The 17,197-nt window shown below is 37.1% G+C and overlaps 1 long non-coding RNA gene across 1 annotated transcript in view; it reads left to right on the forward strand.

The window, feature by feature from the left end:
- Nucleotides 1–646: 646 nt before the first annotated feature.
- The window catches only part of LOC141517770 (uncharacterized), a 124,838-nt gene continuing 108,287 nt past the window's right edge, over nt 647–17,197 (forward strand). The window contains exon 1 of the long non-coding RNA XR_012476981.1: nt 647–766. This is a non-coding gene — a long non-coding RNA (uncharacterized LOC141517770). The remainder of the gene's footprint in view (nt 767–17,197) is intronic.

Raw genomic sequence — 17,197 nt, forward strand, 5'->3', positions numbered from 1 at the left:
TCAGGAAGGAGATGATATGCTTCATCATCAGTCTTCTAGGATGATAGTTGATCCTAGTATAAACCTAAATTTTCATAGGTTTTGAAGTTGCTTACTTTAGAGTGTTGCTTTTGTACAAATTGTTCTCCTGGTTCCACCCCATTCATTCTGTATCAGTTCATACAAGTTTTCACACTATTCTCTGAAACCAATCCTTTCATTGTTTTTTAGTACATAATAGTGTTCCATTCCATTAACATACACCATAATTTGTTTAGTCTTTCTTCAATTGATGGTTACCCTTCCAGTTTTTGCTATTAATTGATAATTAATGGAATATTATAAATATTTTCATAAATTTAGATCCTTTTAATCTTTTTTTTAAATTGCTTTTCTCCCATAAGTTTTCTGTCAAACAGGCTAGGGACCTTCTTCAAGTTGTCTCAATATTAAGCAGATGCTAATGAAGCACAAGAGCTTTCTATCAGTTATCTCTTGTTCTCACTACATGACCAGGCTATTTTCTTTTTTCTGATCAATTTTTCCTTTAATGACATCCTTTGCATGACTTTTACAGTAGATTATAATTCCTTAATTATAATGTTTTACAGCCTACCCAAACCTAATATATGTCTTTTCATTGCCTTTAGTTAATTGTCAACTTTAATTCTTTGGAAACTGGTGATTCATTATTTGCTGCTACAAAACATCTCAGGAAAAATATTTACGTTGAAACAATGGACCTTTGTTCCAGAGAGAAGCAAAAGAACTTGGCAATTTCCCAAAGGTAATCTAGTGCTTTCTTCTGGATGGTTCAGTTGTAGTTCCAGCTCATTATCCACTTGCAGGATCTGTTCAAAGTGTGTGTATATTATGTTTCCATTACTTGTTTATTTATACGTGATTATTCATCCATTTATCCATCCATTTATATGTATAATATGAATGATTATCTAATAATCTACTTATTATTTATGGTAATAGATAGCCTCTACAGATTATTTATCTGATTGTATGTCAAACCTAGTCAATACAAGTATACTTCATCCATTTCATTTTTTTACAGTTAGAACAAACTCTTTTTAGTGATTTTGAATCCTCCTTAGGATTCTCTACTAGATTCCAAGGTTCCACACAATTAGTACAATACTATTTACAAACAGGAACATCTGTGGAGGACTTCACCATTGATAAAAGATCCTGCTTCTGCTTAGACTTTGCAATTTCTTTCTCTCTCTCTCCCATGACAGTGGTAAGCAAGTTACCATATTTTATGCTTCACTTGATATCAAAAATCATGCAAAGTGATCTCAGACCACTCAAGGAGTCTTTTCTAATTTTGGAATATTCATGGGAGATATGTTATTGGAAGGCAGTCTTGGGGGTGTGCAGCCTTGATGAGTATATTTCAGGTATTTGAAAGTAATGACACTCAGTGGACTAGTCTTTGCCATTACACAACTAATTTAGGGAAGAGGGGTCAAGGACAAGGCTCTTTGGCCAAATTACAACTGAGTACCACTCAAATTAGATTGAAATGTTAAGTCTGAAATATTTGCCAAAATAAATAAAATAAAAGAGCATTGATAAGGTGTTTTTCTCAATAGGTATATTGCCAGTCATACTCATTTGTAATTTAGAAGCCCCATTTCATTTTGTTTTGTTTTTTGCAAGATAATGGGATTAAGTGATTTGCCCAAGGTCACACAGCTAGGTAATAATTGTCTGAGTTTAGATTTGAACTCAGGTCCTCCTGACTCCAGGGCCAGTGCTCTATCCACTGTACCACTTAGCTGCCCCTAGTGGCTTTTCTTTTTTGAATATAAAATTTTATTTGAGTTACTAAAGCAAAACTGGAATAAGTATGTTTTAAATGCCTATGAATAAGTAATACATGTAATACATATAACACACCTATATGTTATTATACCTGACATTGTACTAAATACTTTATAAATATTATCTCCATCGAGACTCACAATTCTAGGAGGTAGGTGTTCTGATTATCTCCATTTTACACTGAATGAAACAGGCAGACAGAGATTGTGTAACTTACTTAGGGTCACTTAGTAACTGTCTGAGGCTGGATTTGAACTCAGGCCTCCTGATTCCCCTCCTAGCATTCTTTCTGCTATCCCACAATGTGTTAAATTCTTATTAATCCTTTTAAGCTCAACTATAACTCTTCCTACTGGAAGCCTTTCCTGAATCCCCAAATTAAGAAAAATCAGACTTCTTGGCCTGCCCCAGTCCTGAGAACCTCATATTGCACCTGCCTGATTAGATTATATTGTGAATTATAATTATTTTTATGTCCTATCCCCCTATTAGATTGTGACTCTTTGAAAGCAGCTATCATTTATCAATAAGCATGTAGTCAACAAACATTAACTATGTATCTATTATGTGCCAGGCATTATGATAGTCATTGGTATTGAAAGACAAAATTGAAACAATTTCTATACTTCATATGAAATTTATATAATATATCATGCATAAATTCATATACATATATAGTATATATATATATATATATATATATATACTACATATTTAAAATACACAAGCACATATACATAGATGTAAACTAAATTCTCCATTGCCTCCCTATGCCTATTACTATAGTAGATGCTTAACAAAAGCTTTGTGAATTTGACTTTAATCAAATTGAAGAAATGCTTTGAGGCTCAAAAATTCATGTTGTTATGTCACTTTTGGTGACTACATATACAGCTTTGAGGCTTGCCTCAGAATAAAGACTCAGATACCATCATGAGTCCTCTGTTTGCTCTGTCAATTAAGGAAATGTTGCAAGGATTCTTTGGTCATATGACGATTCTTGTTCATATTCACCATGCACCTCAACATTGCCTTTTGGGTGAACTACAACTTTTAATTATTTGGAGAATGTGACATTCTGTGCTGTGCAGCCAAGCAGCATCCCTGGAAGAATAATGATATTAAAAAGATAGACTTTTGTTTCAGAGAGAAACTCAAGGTCTTCAAATCATAGTACAGTTTCCTGGAGGCAATCCAGTCAGCTCTCTTCCTCCTGTTCAGTTCTGGGCCCTGCTTTTTGTTCACCTGCAACGTCTTTCTAAGGTATTTGTCCTGTTGGATCAGCTCTAGGGGCTTCCCATCAGATTTTGCCTTTGAGGAGAAAACTTTTTGGTTGCACCTTGCCTTTGACAATTTGGGTTAGGTATGTCCTATTCCCTCCCTGCTGACCCCATTCCATCTATATTCTCTCCTTTCTTAGACATGGGATGGGACTCCAAAAAGGGGGATAAGGAACTGATTACATAATTCCATATTCCTATATCCAAAGAATGTCAGAACATGGAAGAGACCTTAGAGATTATCTAGTTCAATTTTCCCATTTTAAGGTTGGGCAAATTGAAACCCAGAGAGAAGTTAGAGTCATAGATTCTTAGAGAAGGGATTTCAGATCTTTTAATCCAACATTTTCATTTTATAGATACGTAAGCTGAGGCTCAGAGAAGCCAATGGATGTCCCATTGAGAGACAGAATGGTTAAGCAGCATGTTGGACCTGGATTCTAATAGTGCTTATGGTGTTTATTAGCTATTTGACAACAAGCAAATCATATAAACACTCTGTGCCCTGGTTTATTTGTTTGCAAAAAAGGGATAGAGATACCTCTACTACCTGTCTTTCAGGGATGTTGTGAGGCTCAAATGAAATAATACACATAAAAACCTTTGCATACCTTGAAATGCTAAAATACACAATGACTGTTGTCCAAAGTCACACTGGGAATGGAAGTCAGGAGCAGTAGAAGATCTGAGGGTCTCCTGGCTCCCAGACCAGGGCTCTTTAAACCAGTCTAAATGACCTCTTCTAGTGGGTTGTTACTGAAGTTACTAACTTCAGCCCCTTCCTTTGGGCCTTGGCTTGACATCATAGCTTGCTTTGGGTTTAGCTTTGGATAAAACCTTATTTAAATTCTGTCCCGCCTGTTCTCACTCCTACTCAGCTGTTTTACTTGCTAAATCCTAATCTGGGCTCAACATTTTTTTTTTCACAAAATGTTGTCTGATTAAAAACTTGTAATATTATAAATCAAAATAATGCATTAGGATAGAGTTATTTTCATCCAGTGTCAGTAAGACTCCTACACTCCAGATTTTAATGGCCTCAAAGTTACGTTTAATTACAACATTTGAAGACTGTATATCCCCCAGGGCTTTTTTTCCTCAGGAAAAATACCTTAAACTCCTCGATTAAAGAAATTTAAAGAAACCAAAGCTATAACCCAGCTATTCTCTTTATCACTAAATATAACCTCAAAGCATATGTGTCCTCTTAAACATGGGTTCTCCCCCAAACTACTCAAGATTCAAGGTATTTTCTAGGTCTATAAACATTCACAACTATAGTTCATACATAAGTCCTCTCCCCCTCCCCCCCAAGAATGTGTTTTCTTTTAATAGTCATTAAGAGGACACAATTTGTTCAAAGCAAAGGCATTTAATTAATTAGTTTAAAAAAGTATTAAAACATTCAGGATTCAAGATTGTAGGGACAAATCACAGGTTAGACATAAAGTCAGAGTGCATGTTTTAAGGGGTGCACTAATAGGGAATATGTGTGTAATGAGGAATGTATGTATGGAGAAACAAATCATACAGCTGATGCTACAGAGTAGTAGATAGAGCACTAGGCTTGAAGCCAGGAGAACCTGTGATCAAAACCCACTTGAGGTGTGTGAACTTGGGAAAGTCATGTGTATGTGACTCAGTTTCCTCATCTATAAAACAAAGAATTTGGCTTGTTGGCTTTCAAGATCTATTTTGGTTTTAATTCTCTGAATGATCTTCTGGTAATGTCATTCTGGAGTTCTCAGTGAATCTTCTCCCCACTGGTTTTGAGTAAAATATATTCTTGGCCAGGTGCGCACTACCTGTTGGTCACTGCTGGCCTGTGGATGTCAAAATTGATGCTTCATTGATCTGGCAAGGGGTGACTTGTTTTTTTACAGCTTCAGCCAGAGTCCTAAACTGAGGGAAGGAATCTTCCTTAGAAGAGGATTCTACCATTTCTTGTAGCTTAGACATCAGAGGTTTGAACTAAGTTTTTTTTAGGGAAGGAGATAACCCTTTATTATATTCAAGGTCAGACCATGTTAGAAAAAAAGAATAAAACTTGGTAACTTGCTGCTTTTCTCCTTTTATAAGAAGAGTCTGTTCTTGTTGCTTTGGATATGGTGGCTTTTATCTTCTGGAAGAAGAATCTTTAACCATTGAGGAATAATCCTTTAGGAGCATGAAACTGTCAGCCAGTTAAGCAATACCCATTCATATTAAATATGCTTTTGAACCTTGTCCTGCTGTTCACCAGGAGCATGGTCTCTGTCTTCAACCCCTGTGCATATAATTCCTGTTTAATTCCCTTAAGGGGATCTTCCTGGGCAGCAAATTGATTTCACTGGTGAAGGTGGTACTGTCTGCCTCAAAAGAGTTATATGAGTCTGAACAACCTCAGTTATCCCTCACCAAGATTCTTTGTCTCATGTGAATGATTTGGAGGGAGAAGGGCAAGGAACAAAACTGGGAAGAAGCTCCAGTGAATCACTGTTCTCTTCAATCCTTGTTCTCAGACTGCCTTTATTACCTATATTTTGTATCAAAAAGCCTACAACCAGTGACAATGATAAGAACACTTAATTTGGAGACATCTTGTCTCTAATATCGATCCTCCACAGAGGGACCACCCAACATACTGGAGTCCTTCACCAATTTTACTTGACTTTTCGTGAATGCTATTTATCTACCCATCAATTCTTCCTCCTTCCTGTTCTCTTCCTTACCATACATTCCTTTTCTTCACTTTCCTTCTTTGATCATATGATGTTTACCATCCCTACCCACCATGCACCTCTTGGATGAACTACAACTTTTAATTTTTTAGAGAATGTGACAGTTTGTGCTTTGTAACCAAGCAGTATCCTTGAAGAATGTTGTTATTAAAAAGATAGGCTTTTGTTCAGAGAAAAGCTTAGTTTATTCAAAGCATGGTAGAGTTTCTCAGAGGCAATGCAGCTAACTTTCTTTCTCCTGTTCAGTTTTGGGCCCTTCTTGTTGTCCACCTGCAGTGTCTGTCTAAGATATTTCTACTGATGGACCGGTTTTAGGGACTTCCATTCAATTAAGTACATCATAGTCTGGACAATGCACATGCTTCATCCAGTCATGTAGTACCAAATTTGAGTGTTTATGATTTCTATTTAGGACACTTAAGTGTTCTCAGGGTTTGATATCATCCAGAACAATGAAAATGGAGCATCTGAGGGGATTTTATTATCGATAGAAAATAGTCACAATAGATTGAACATTGGGTCTAGAGTCTAGAAGATTTGAGTTAAAATGTAGTCTCAGAGACTTACCAGCTGGGTGACTCTAGGCAAGTCACTTCAACTTGGACTGTCTTGGTTTTCACAGTTGTGAAATGAGGCTGGTAATTGCCTCTACTTCCTAGGGCAATTGTGGAGGATCAAATGAAATAACACTGTACCTGGCACTTAAAGCATATTTGTTTCCTTCCCTTTAGGCTCTATGATAGATATCTTCTCTGAAGCTGACAAAAGTAGCTTTAATAATTTTTTCCACTAGTGTTATGATTTGCTTGAAATTAATAATTAGATAATCATTCTTCAATTAATTTTGCTTTATTTAGACATATTGTTTGAGGAAAACCCTTCAAGGGAGGAGGAGTCTTGATCTTTTTGCCCAGATAATTTTTTTTGGCTAACAAAGAATAAGTCCAGTGGAATATCATATATTTAAATATGACCACCTGTTTTTATCTAGCCAAATGAAGGTCTTCCCTTTAAAAAGTTACTTTGGCAAGCTGTAAACATTTCAGTGATTCTATTTATAGTTCAGGGAACTATTCTTTGGGAATTTTCTTCAGAGTCTATACAGAACGATACAAGAAGACCAATCTCATTACTTTGGCGTTGTACCACACTTTTGACCTAAAATTGTATCCTCTGATGTGCCCATTATCACACCTGCCTATTCCTTCCCCATTAATTTCCCAGACTTGGCTCTGAATGACTTTAGACATTTCTAAAATATTAAATGTACTCTCTAAGACCATTGAGGTTACTAGAAAGACTGTACCACCTTCTTTGAAGATGGTCACAGTAATATGTATTAGCAAGATCCATTTTGAAGAAGGTATTTAAACAAACATTTGAATCTAAACCTATAAACACAGTTCTAAGGAATCTTGGTGCTCATCTATTTCAACTTTCCTAGTTTATAGATGATTACACTGAGGGTCAGATCTTGCTATTCTGGTAGTTACTTAGTTCTCTAAATATTTTAGCTGAGCAAATCTCTCCAGTATTTTTTCAGAGTATAACTATCATTAAAACATCTTGGAAACTAGAGCAAGATTTCAACCTTGGATAGAGGAGATGACAAAAGTCACTTTTTTCAGGGCCTTTGCATAGAGAGATTCTGTGATCCTTCTCAGAGGATGGGCAGTCTTTGATGATATTTGTGGGAGATACTATTGAGGGAGTATAATCCTATTCTGACATTTGCCATATGCTGATACTGTATGAGGCACTGGAAGAGATGTGGAGTTTAGGGAAGATACAGTAGCAGTTGTCATGGAGTTTACAATCTAGTTGCTTGGTGGAATTGAAACTATAACTTCATTGTTATGTTAAGTGAAAGTGACCTCTATACTATACTATACTATACTATACTATACTATACTATACTATACTATACTATACTATACTATACTACTATATATCATATAGAATTTATACTATACTACCATATACTTCTAACTATATAATATTTCATGATAAGTGCATTAGAGAGCTTCAAAGTGAAACAGGAGGTTTACGGGAAGATTTGTAGAAGGAATGGGGAAGATTTATAGCATTGGTTTAGGCTGACTGGGTAGGTATGACTTCTGAGCACAGAAGCAAAAGAGTACAATGAAAACTAGGAGATAGAGTTTGTAGGGAACACATATGTATGAGGTACGTATTATAAGAAAAGCTTAGAAAACTAGGGTGATCTTGGGCTGTGAAGGACCTTCAGTACAAAAGATTTTATTTTTATTGAATTTTATTTTATAGACAATAGGGAACTACTGGTTATGCTATCACTCAAGTGATGATATTTTGTCCTTCATTTTTTTTTAAGGTTTTTGCAAGGCAAATGGGGTTAAGTGGCTTGCCCAAGGCCACACAGCTAGGTAATTATTAAGTGTCTGAGACCGGATTTGTCCTTCATTTTCAAAGAAAAACACAGCATCAGGGAGGTGATGCCATGACAAGCATGTGAATTGGATTGTAGTGAGGGGGTTATTGTGCTGTATGTCACCAGCTTCCCTTTCTCCTCCAAAGACATCTGGGTCCAGTCACCAGATATGAATCCAAATGCCTGGAGATGGTCCTGGATATGAAGTCATTTGGAGTGACTTGCCCAAGGCCACACAATTACTAAGTGTTCAGTATCTGAGTTCTTCCCTACTCCGTTCCTCCTGACTTCAGGGCCAGCTTTCTACCCACTATCACCCAAGTATAGGTTGGAGGGGGGAAGATCTTAACAATAGTCTAGACATGCACTGGAGTGTCATCAGTGAGAGAGTAAAGGAAATAACCAGAGAGTGACAGTGTGGAATAGTCTGGCCAGACCTATGGTCCCAGGACATTGAACTAGGCCTTCTTTCCCCATTAGGATTCTCTGTCTGGTAGCTCAATAGAACAATATTAACCTTTGGAATTTATTTAGAAACTCATTAGTGCTTGCTACATGGCCCATTCTTTCCCTGATTAGCTCTCTTCATTACAATTCAAATTTCTTTCTGCTACATTTACCACATTGTCCTGCTCTTCCTTTCATAGTTGCCTGACAATTTATTACAAAGTGAAAGGGTAGGAGGGGGAAATCAAGTGAGTTCATATTCCTCAATATAGGGAAAGAAGACCATGAGGGAGGCAGAGGAAATTAGAAGAGAGGGCTTCAAGAAATCATTCCATGTCTACATTCCAATGGCCAGAGATCTCAGCTCTTGTTTTCTTAGTCTTTTTTAAATTCATGGTTGTAGTGAGATTGACCAAAGGGGTAGGGCCAGCTACCTAAGATCATCTGGTCCCCAGGAGTGTTTACTCTTTTTGGTCCCCCCGTCTCCTCTGCCTATCAGTGCTGACCCTGATTTCTGGTAACTATTAGAGCAGAGAATCTTAGAACTATGGGGGCTCTGCTTACTTCCTGGGTTAACCTGTATTCTGGCAAGTAATTTGAGTTACAGTGTGGGATGTAGGTGGACGGGAAGCATGTTTGAGTTTTCTGGAAACATGGGATCCATTCTATCTCTGTATGTTCTTGAGTTAGTTTCTTTTTCTGAGAATCTTTTGTCTGCTAGCTCATATTTATCTATCTCTTCACCCTTTTGTGGCTAAACTTGAGAAAACGATCTAAACACAGTGCCTCCACATCCTCTTCTCTCTCTTTTAATCTTTCATCAGTTTGACTTCTGACCACATCATTCAACTGGAACTACTCTTTCCAAAGTTACTAATGGTCATTGTCAAGTCTTATGGCTTTTTCTCTGTTCTCATCCTTTTGACCTCTTTGTAGCCTCTGACCATTGTTAATCCATTTTTTCTCTTTGATAGTCTCTTCTTGCTAGGTTTTGATGACATTACTTTCTCCTGGTTCTCTGTGTGTCTGTCTGATTACTTCTTTTCAGTCTCTTTTCCTAGATCTTTATCCTGGTAATACTCACTAACAAGTGATGGACCCCAAGATTCTGCCTTGGTCCCTCTTTTTATTTTATATTCTCTAACTTGGTTACCTCATCAGCATTCTTGGGTTCAATTATAATCCCCATGCAAATAATTCTCATATCTATAAATCCAGCCAAAATACTTCTGAGTCACACATCTCCAACTGTCTTTTAGACAATTCAAACTGGATGTCCTTATAGGCATTTAAATTCAAAACAGAACTCATTATCTTTCCCTCCAAACTTTTCCTGCTTTAGAACTTGCTTATCACTGTATAAGGCATTACTATCCTCTTAGTCACCAGCCCTAAAACCTTGGCATCATCTTCTACTCTTTACTCTCATTCATTCAACATATGGAATAAGTTGCCCAAAACATTTCTATTCTCACAATCTCTCAATCAATCTCTCTCTCTCTCTCTCTCTCTCTCTCTCTCTCTCTCTCTCTCTCTCATCTTTCTGAATATCTATCTATCCTCTTATCTTTGCTCAGATAACTACCACCCTCTTGAAGACACTCATTATCTCTCACCTATTATAATAGTATTGTAACTTGGTGCCCTTACCTCAAATCTTTTCCTACTCCAATCTATCCTTCATTTATCTGTCCAGGTAATTTTTCTAAAAGAATACCTGCTTAATGAGCTTCGGTGGCTCCCTTTTAAATCTGAGATCAAATATATTTCTTTATTTGACATTTAAATTCTTCATAAACTGACTTCTGATCTAATTGGGTATTTCTTGAAAATGGCTCTCCATTTCCCTATCTCTCATGTCTTTCCACTGACTGCCCTCATACCTAAAATGCTTCCGCTGTCTCAGTCCTCTCTTAGTGTTCTTGTTGTTGTTGTTTTTTAAGATGAAGCTCAAAGCCAACCTTTTACAAGTGGTCTTTCTTTGTTCATTCAGTTACCAGTATCTTCCCCTGGGAGGGAGATGCTATAATGAGCCACATTTTGCAGTTGAGAAAATTGAGGCAAACAGAGGTCAAATGCTTTGCTCAGTGATATATAACTGGTAAGTGTGTGAGGCTACATTTGAACTCAGGTCTTCCTGGTTGACTCATTCTAGGTTGAGTGCTCTGTCCACCTTGCCACCTACCTGTCTGAGTTCATGACATCCAGAATTGCATGTATTAGAGGAAGGAAGGAGAGGGATTGGAACTGAGCATTCATGGCTAGGGTAAATCCCCAGGGGAATTTAGGGATGGGCTGCAGTAGAATGGACTGGGATTATAAGTAAGTTGAGTTGAATGGTGATAAATTGGAGTCAGGGAGTCCCACAAGTAGGTTGATATGAAATATAGGTGTGACTGATGAGAACCTGGTTGTAGTTTCAATAAAGGTAGAGAAAGGATTGAATTGATAAACATTTTGAAAGAAATACCTGCAGCTTGGATTTGTGGCAAGATGATAGAAAGAAAGGTTCAAGATAATTTCTAAGATTTAGAGGCAGAGTGAGTTAGAGAATATTGTTGGCATTGAAAAGGACTAGGGTGTTGTTTGAGGTGCCTCTTTTGGTTGTCCATGAATTGAAGGTATTCTTATGGAGGATGGGGACCTCGTCTTCTCTTTCTTCAGCCATGGGACAAGGCAAATATCTATTGCCTGCCTGACTGTTGCAAATACCCATATGGATATGACTTAGAATCTACTTCTATATGGTTCAGGCCTAGAATTATTCCATTAACTAAGATATCCTAGTCCTCAGTTTCATTAGACTTTATGAGTAAGGAATCAGGGACCTTCAATAGCTCCTCTGAATTATCTGAATCACTGTGTGCTGATCTCATCTGATTCAGACAATTTCACAAGAAGATTAAAAAAAATCTCAGCCCCAGCAAAGAACAGCTCAACCATGACAAAAATCTATAAAACCAATCCCAAGAGTCTAAGACAATTAGAACAGGTTTGCTTGGTCAGTGTAGACTGAATAGCAGGACCTAACCTTGCAATTCACAAATTCTCAGGCCCTAAATCTGCTAAGTTTTGCTTAAGCCCTAAATTTGCATTTGGGGTAGCAACTCCTCTTTGGCTATTCTTAGTCTGAGTTTGAGACTGAGATAATATACCAGGCTTTTATAGTCCTGAGGTTTGTTAGAGAATAGCTCCCTTCTGTTTGCCTCTGAGCATTCTTCCTGTGCTCCCTGTCCTTCTCTTCTGTTTTTCTGAACCTTCTTTAAATAGAATGTTAGCTCCATGAAGGTAGGGACTATTTCATTTCTTATAGGTGTATTCTCAGTGTCTAATACAGCACTTGACATATAGTATAGACTTAATAAATTGTTGATTGATTGACTGATTGAATAGTCCCAGCCTCTGGTTTGGGAGAAGCATGGACTTTCAGAGTTGAAAGAAGTCTCATTGGATACTTAGATTCACCTCCCTTGAACTGGAATCCCCTCTCCAACAAGTAGTCATCCTGCCTCTGATTAAAGATTTCCAAGGCAAAAATTAACCATTTGACTTTCAGAGTTTGCTATCTAAAGTCTAGGAATAACATGCTGAGAGCTGTCTGGCAATCCTTGAAGGCTTGAGTTTATACAGCTAAGGTCATTGTTTCAACTTTTCATGTGCATTTCCCAGATCTGACCTATATAGCATATCCCTAACAAGTCATGGAGGAGAAGTGGAATGTTTGGAGGAGTCCCTTACCCAACCAGGGAGGACAAATTCAGCACTTCTGGAAGAAGCAGATTTCTGAGTAGGAAGGACCAGGTGGTTACTAAAGAGCATGATTCTTTCCAAAAACCAAAGGATGATAATATGACAAGATTAGAATTGGAAGGAGCCTTAAAAATAATCTTAATCTAACATGCTCACTTTTCAAATGAGATTTAGAGAGTTTAAGCAACTTGCTTGGCTAAGGTCATACAGGTAATAACAGAGCTCAGATTTGACCTCAGGGTCTCTGACTCTGCTTAACTTTCTTTCCCTTGTATCATGATCTTCTGATTTCTGGAGACATTGTAATACTCACACATTTCATTTATCTTAGCTGGTTTATGAATCTTAGCTTTTAAATTTTTCTAGACCTTTATGACAGTCACTTATTGAGTCTCAGGAACCTTGGTTCTACAATGGGGTTCTCAGAAGAGGCTCTGGGACACTGAGACTGCTCTGTGCTTACAAGGTCTATTAGCTTCAATAGCAATTGTCAAATCTAGAAAATGCCATGGTTGGGCTTGAATGTCTCTGAAGTTTTGTTCAACTCTATTTACCTACATTGTATATTTAAAAGTCCCTTTAAACCCTGACATTCTGTGCTTCTTTTCCATTTCCAGAAAGCAATTCTCCTACTTAATGCCAAGGGTCACATGCACAGACATGAAATTGAAACTTACATTTGCCTCAGGTTTTCAATGAAATGTCCAAGTCATCATAGATGAAAATTGTCATATTTTTGTTTAAAAGTGTCTATAACCTGTAGGCATGACTGCTGTGCATAGGATCTAAGAAATGACCATATGGACTCTTGAATAAATCATATGAAATTTGGTTTAAAAAGTAAAAAAAAATAGATATTTTTTATGAAAAGATTTTATTTTTCTAGTTGTACTTTATAATAAAACCCACTATATATTATATTTAATGTTAAATATAAATATAAATATGTATATATGTTCAGACTCTGCCTTGCATTCCACCCCCACCCCCTGCCATGAGATCAAGGCTGATCTAGCATGGGCATCATGCCATTTTCCCTGCTCCCTATCCTTCTCCCTCCTCTCTAGTCAGTCTCACTGTTCCATCTCTCTTCTTGCCCTCTTGTTCTGGGACTAATAATCAAATCATTGTGACCTCTGAAAAAGGGCTTGACAATTTAGTGCCCCAAGGCTCTGAGATAACAAACATGCTATGCTCCATTAACAACCCCTGTAATGCCCAAACCAAAATTCCTTTCTCTGGATACTATTTCCCTATATGTGTTATATTCTCTTTTTAGGATAAATAGTTTTTGAGGATAAGAGCTGTCTCAGTTTGCATGTGTATTCTACAATCTTGTTGCAGAGCCTGGCACACAGTAGGTGCTTGATAAATACTTGCTTATTGGTTGAAAGTGATTTCACATTCATTTCATTTGAACCACACTGCAATTCTATGATAGGAAGAAAAGGGACTGTTTTCAATACACATGAGAAAACCAAAGCTTAGAGATGTATAGTGACTTGTCCAAGGTCACACAGCTAATAAGTTGGAGACTTATATTTTCTGATTCCCTGGCCAATGCTTTGTGTTTTACACCTCCACCGTCTTCTCCAAATGATGCCAACAATCTACCTTTTCTGATTCCATCATTTCTATCTGCTTTCTGTAAATTCTACTTCTGTGATCTTTACTTCTTTTACTTTATGGGAGATATAGATACTGGGAAGATGATGTGGTTCTTCTCAATCAATAAGCTTATATTGAGTTTGTAATGTTTACTAGGTGCTGGAATATAAAGATGAAGATAAAATGTCCCTTGCCCTAAAGAAAATTATATTCTACAGGGGAAGTCTTCGTATACATAGAATTTGTGCAGAATAAATGCATAATCAATGTAAGGCAGTCAGATACAAGGTAGGTAATAAGGAAGAACATTAGATGTTGAGCTGATTGGGATAGATTTTGTTCAGTGTTTGATCTGACTCTTAAAAGGAATTAGGGACTCTAATGAAGGAGAGGTGAGAAGGGAATGCATTTCATAATCAATGCAAGACAAAGGGGCAAGCTATATCTGAGAAGTTTAACTTGGTTAGACCATGGAGTCCTAGAAGAGGGTTTGTTACATCATGGTGATGCAATGACAAATTGGGGTCAAGTTCTGAAGGCTTTAAAATTCTCACAAATGAGTTGATATTTGATCCTCAAAGGTAGCAGGGAGCTGTGAACTTTACTGTGTAAGCAAGTAAGCCAGTGAATGATGCTAAAAGAAAATTGCTATGGCAGTTTCATGAAGGATGAATTTGAGTGGGCAAAGACTTGTGGTGGGGAGATTAATTAGGAGGCTTTTCTGATTGTTCAGATGAGATTTGAACTAAATTTGTGGCCATGTTTAGAGAGACAGGATCACATTTGTTGGAGATATTTATGGAGGAAGAAATGACAAAGTCTGGCAATTAAGACAGAGAATGAGGAGTGCAAATATGTCACCAAAGTTACATTCCTAGTCAGAAGAATGGAATGATTGTGGTTCCTTTGATAGAATGGGGAAGGTCAGTAGGTAGGAGAGTGGGGAGGGGAAGATAATGAGATCTCTTTTGGAAATTTTGAGTATGAGATGCCTTGGAACATGGAGTTTGAAATATCCTAAAGTCAATTAGAGATGCATGACTGAAGTTCAGGAGAGATACTTGGATTGGGAATCATCTGTATTGGGATGATAATTTAATCCTTGAGAAATTGATGAGATCACCAAGAAAATAATATAGACCAAAAAGACATGGCTTGTGTGTGTGTGTGTGTGTGTGTGTGTGTGTGTGTGTGTGTAATATGGGTGAAGAAAAAACAAATTGAGAATAAGGAGAAAATGAAGAGATAGGAAAACCAAGGTGGAGCAGTATCTTAGAAATCTATAGCAGAGACAGTATCTAGAAAGAGAAGGTGATCAAAAATGTTGCATGATACAGAAGTCAAGGATAAAGATGGAAAAAAATAAGTCATTAAATTTGGCAATTAATAGACCACTGAGAATAACTTCACTAGTTTCAGCAATACAATGATCCAAGACAGTTCTGAAGGACTTATGACGAAAAATACTGTACATCTCCTGAGAGGGAACTGATAGAGTCTAAGTCCAAATAAAAACATACTTTTTCTTTATTTTCTTATTTTTTGTCTGTTTTCTTTCACAGCATGTCTTATGTGGAAAAATGTTTTTCATAACTATACATGTATAAACTTTGTAGTGTTGTTTGCTCGCTCAATGAGGGGATGAAGGGAAGAAAGGAAGGAGAAAATTTGAAAAAATAATGTTAAAATTGTTTTTACATGAGCATGGAGAAAAATAAAATATTGGGAAAAAAGAGACAACTGATAACTTTGCAGAATTCAGCTTCAGTTAAGTAAGGAGGTTAGAAGCCAGAATGATGAGAATTTAAAAGAAAGTGAGATGAGAGGAAGTAGAGGTACTGAGTATATAGTATAGGAGTTTGACTAAGAAAAGGAGGAGAGATATAAGATGACAGCTTGAGGGGATGGTAGGGTCTATTGAAAGTTTTTAAAGAATGAAGATAGAGTGAAAGACCTGGGCAAATTTTTCCCCTGGGCATCAAGAAAGGAATCAATAGGTATGAAGTGTTTGAAGATTAGAGAGAGGGTCAGTGATTGAATGGGTAATCTCTAGGAGAATGCAGAAAATGAGATCAAAGGCATCTAGAAGTGTGGCCTTAGCAAGAAGGACATTATCAAAAATTGGAGCAAGGGATGATGTCAAGAAATTTTGAGATAAAGAGAATGTGAGAAGGAGTTTATGGTGGTTTCAATTTTCTTAGTAGAGTAAAAGCTGAGGTCCTTTAGCTGAGTCAGAAGTGGTGAAACTATCTTTCTCTGGACTAAAGCCTTTTTCTTCAAAAACTGAGCTCCATATGGTACCCAAGCAACTAAATGCAGTGGATAGAGAGAGGACTGTAAGTCATACCTCATTCTCCCCCGACACCCCCAGAGTGGAGGCTAGAGCATTTATTCCATATTATTGCCATCACAGCCTTAGGCAGCTCATCAGGTGCTACATGGACCTGAGCTTGTCTGAACCTCAGTGATAAGCTTTTCTTGTTAAGTGCTATTCAATTCTTCAATTCCTGAGTGTGATTCAGACCAACTACAGTTTGATATTGCAGTGCAATTTAATTCATATTTGACACAGGCAATGAGAAGTAATTTGAATGAGTATATATGTATTTATATGCATATACATATATGTTTATATTTTTATGCATGCTTATGTGTGAATGTGTATGTATGTATATGGCTATCAGTTGGAGAAGGATGAAAGAACCTTATAAGAATGCCAAAGAGTCAGGACAGTCTTTTCACTTTGAGGTAATTAATTTAGCTTACTTCCCTGTGTGGTGCATAGAGCTGTGTGGATTAGGTAAATGTTCTATTTCTCATATTTCCATTAGGTGTCATTTGGTATTGCTCTCCAATTTTCTTATGTGAGTCTGACTAAGGGCTCAGACTATTTCCTCAGAGTTGGTTTATCTTTTTGGTATTTCCTGGAGGTTCTTTTCTGTGTGCCATTTAGGTCTCAGATAATGGGACTAACCATCAAAGGGAACTCATAGTTTTGTTGTAGGCAAAGCTTTTCAAGGAACCCTGGCACTTATATTGAATCTGAAGATAACTGGGCATTTATTGGGACTATTTCCTGCCTCTCTTGTCTTTATTTCCTTCTTTTATCCACCCTTTAAATTTAATTATTTTCCAAAGTTCTATTTATGGTTTCCTTTCCTTTC

This window comes from Macrotis lagotis, chromosome 1 (assembly GCF_037893015.1).
Source record: "Macrotis lagotis isolate mMagLag1 chromosome 1, bilby.v1.9.chrom.fasta, whole genome shotgun sequence".
Taxonomy (NCBI): Eukaryota; Metazoa; Chordata; class Mammalia; order Peramelemorphia; family Peramelidae; genus Macrotis; species Macrotis lagotis.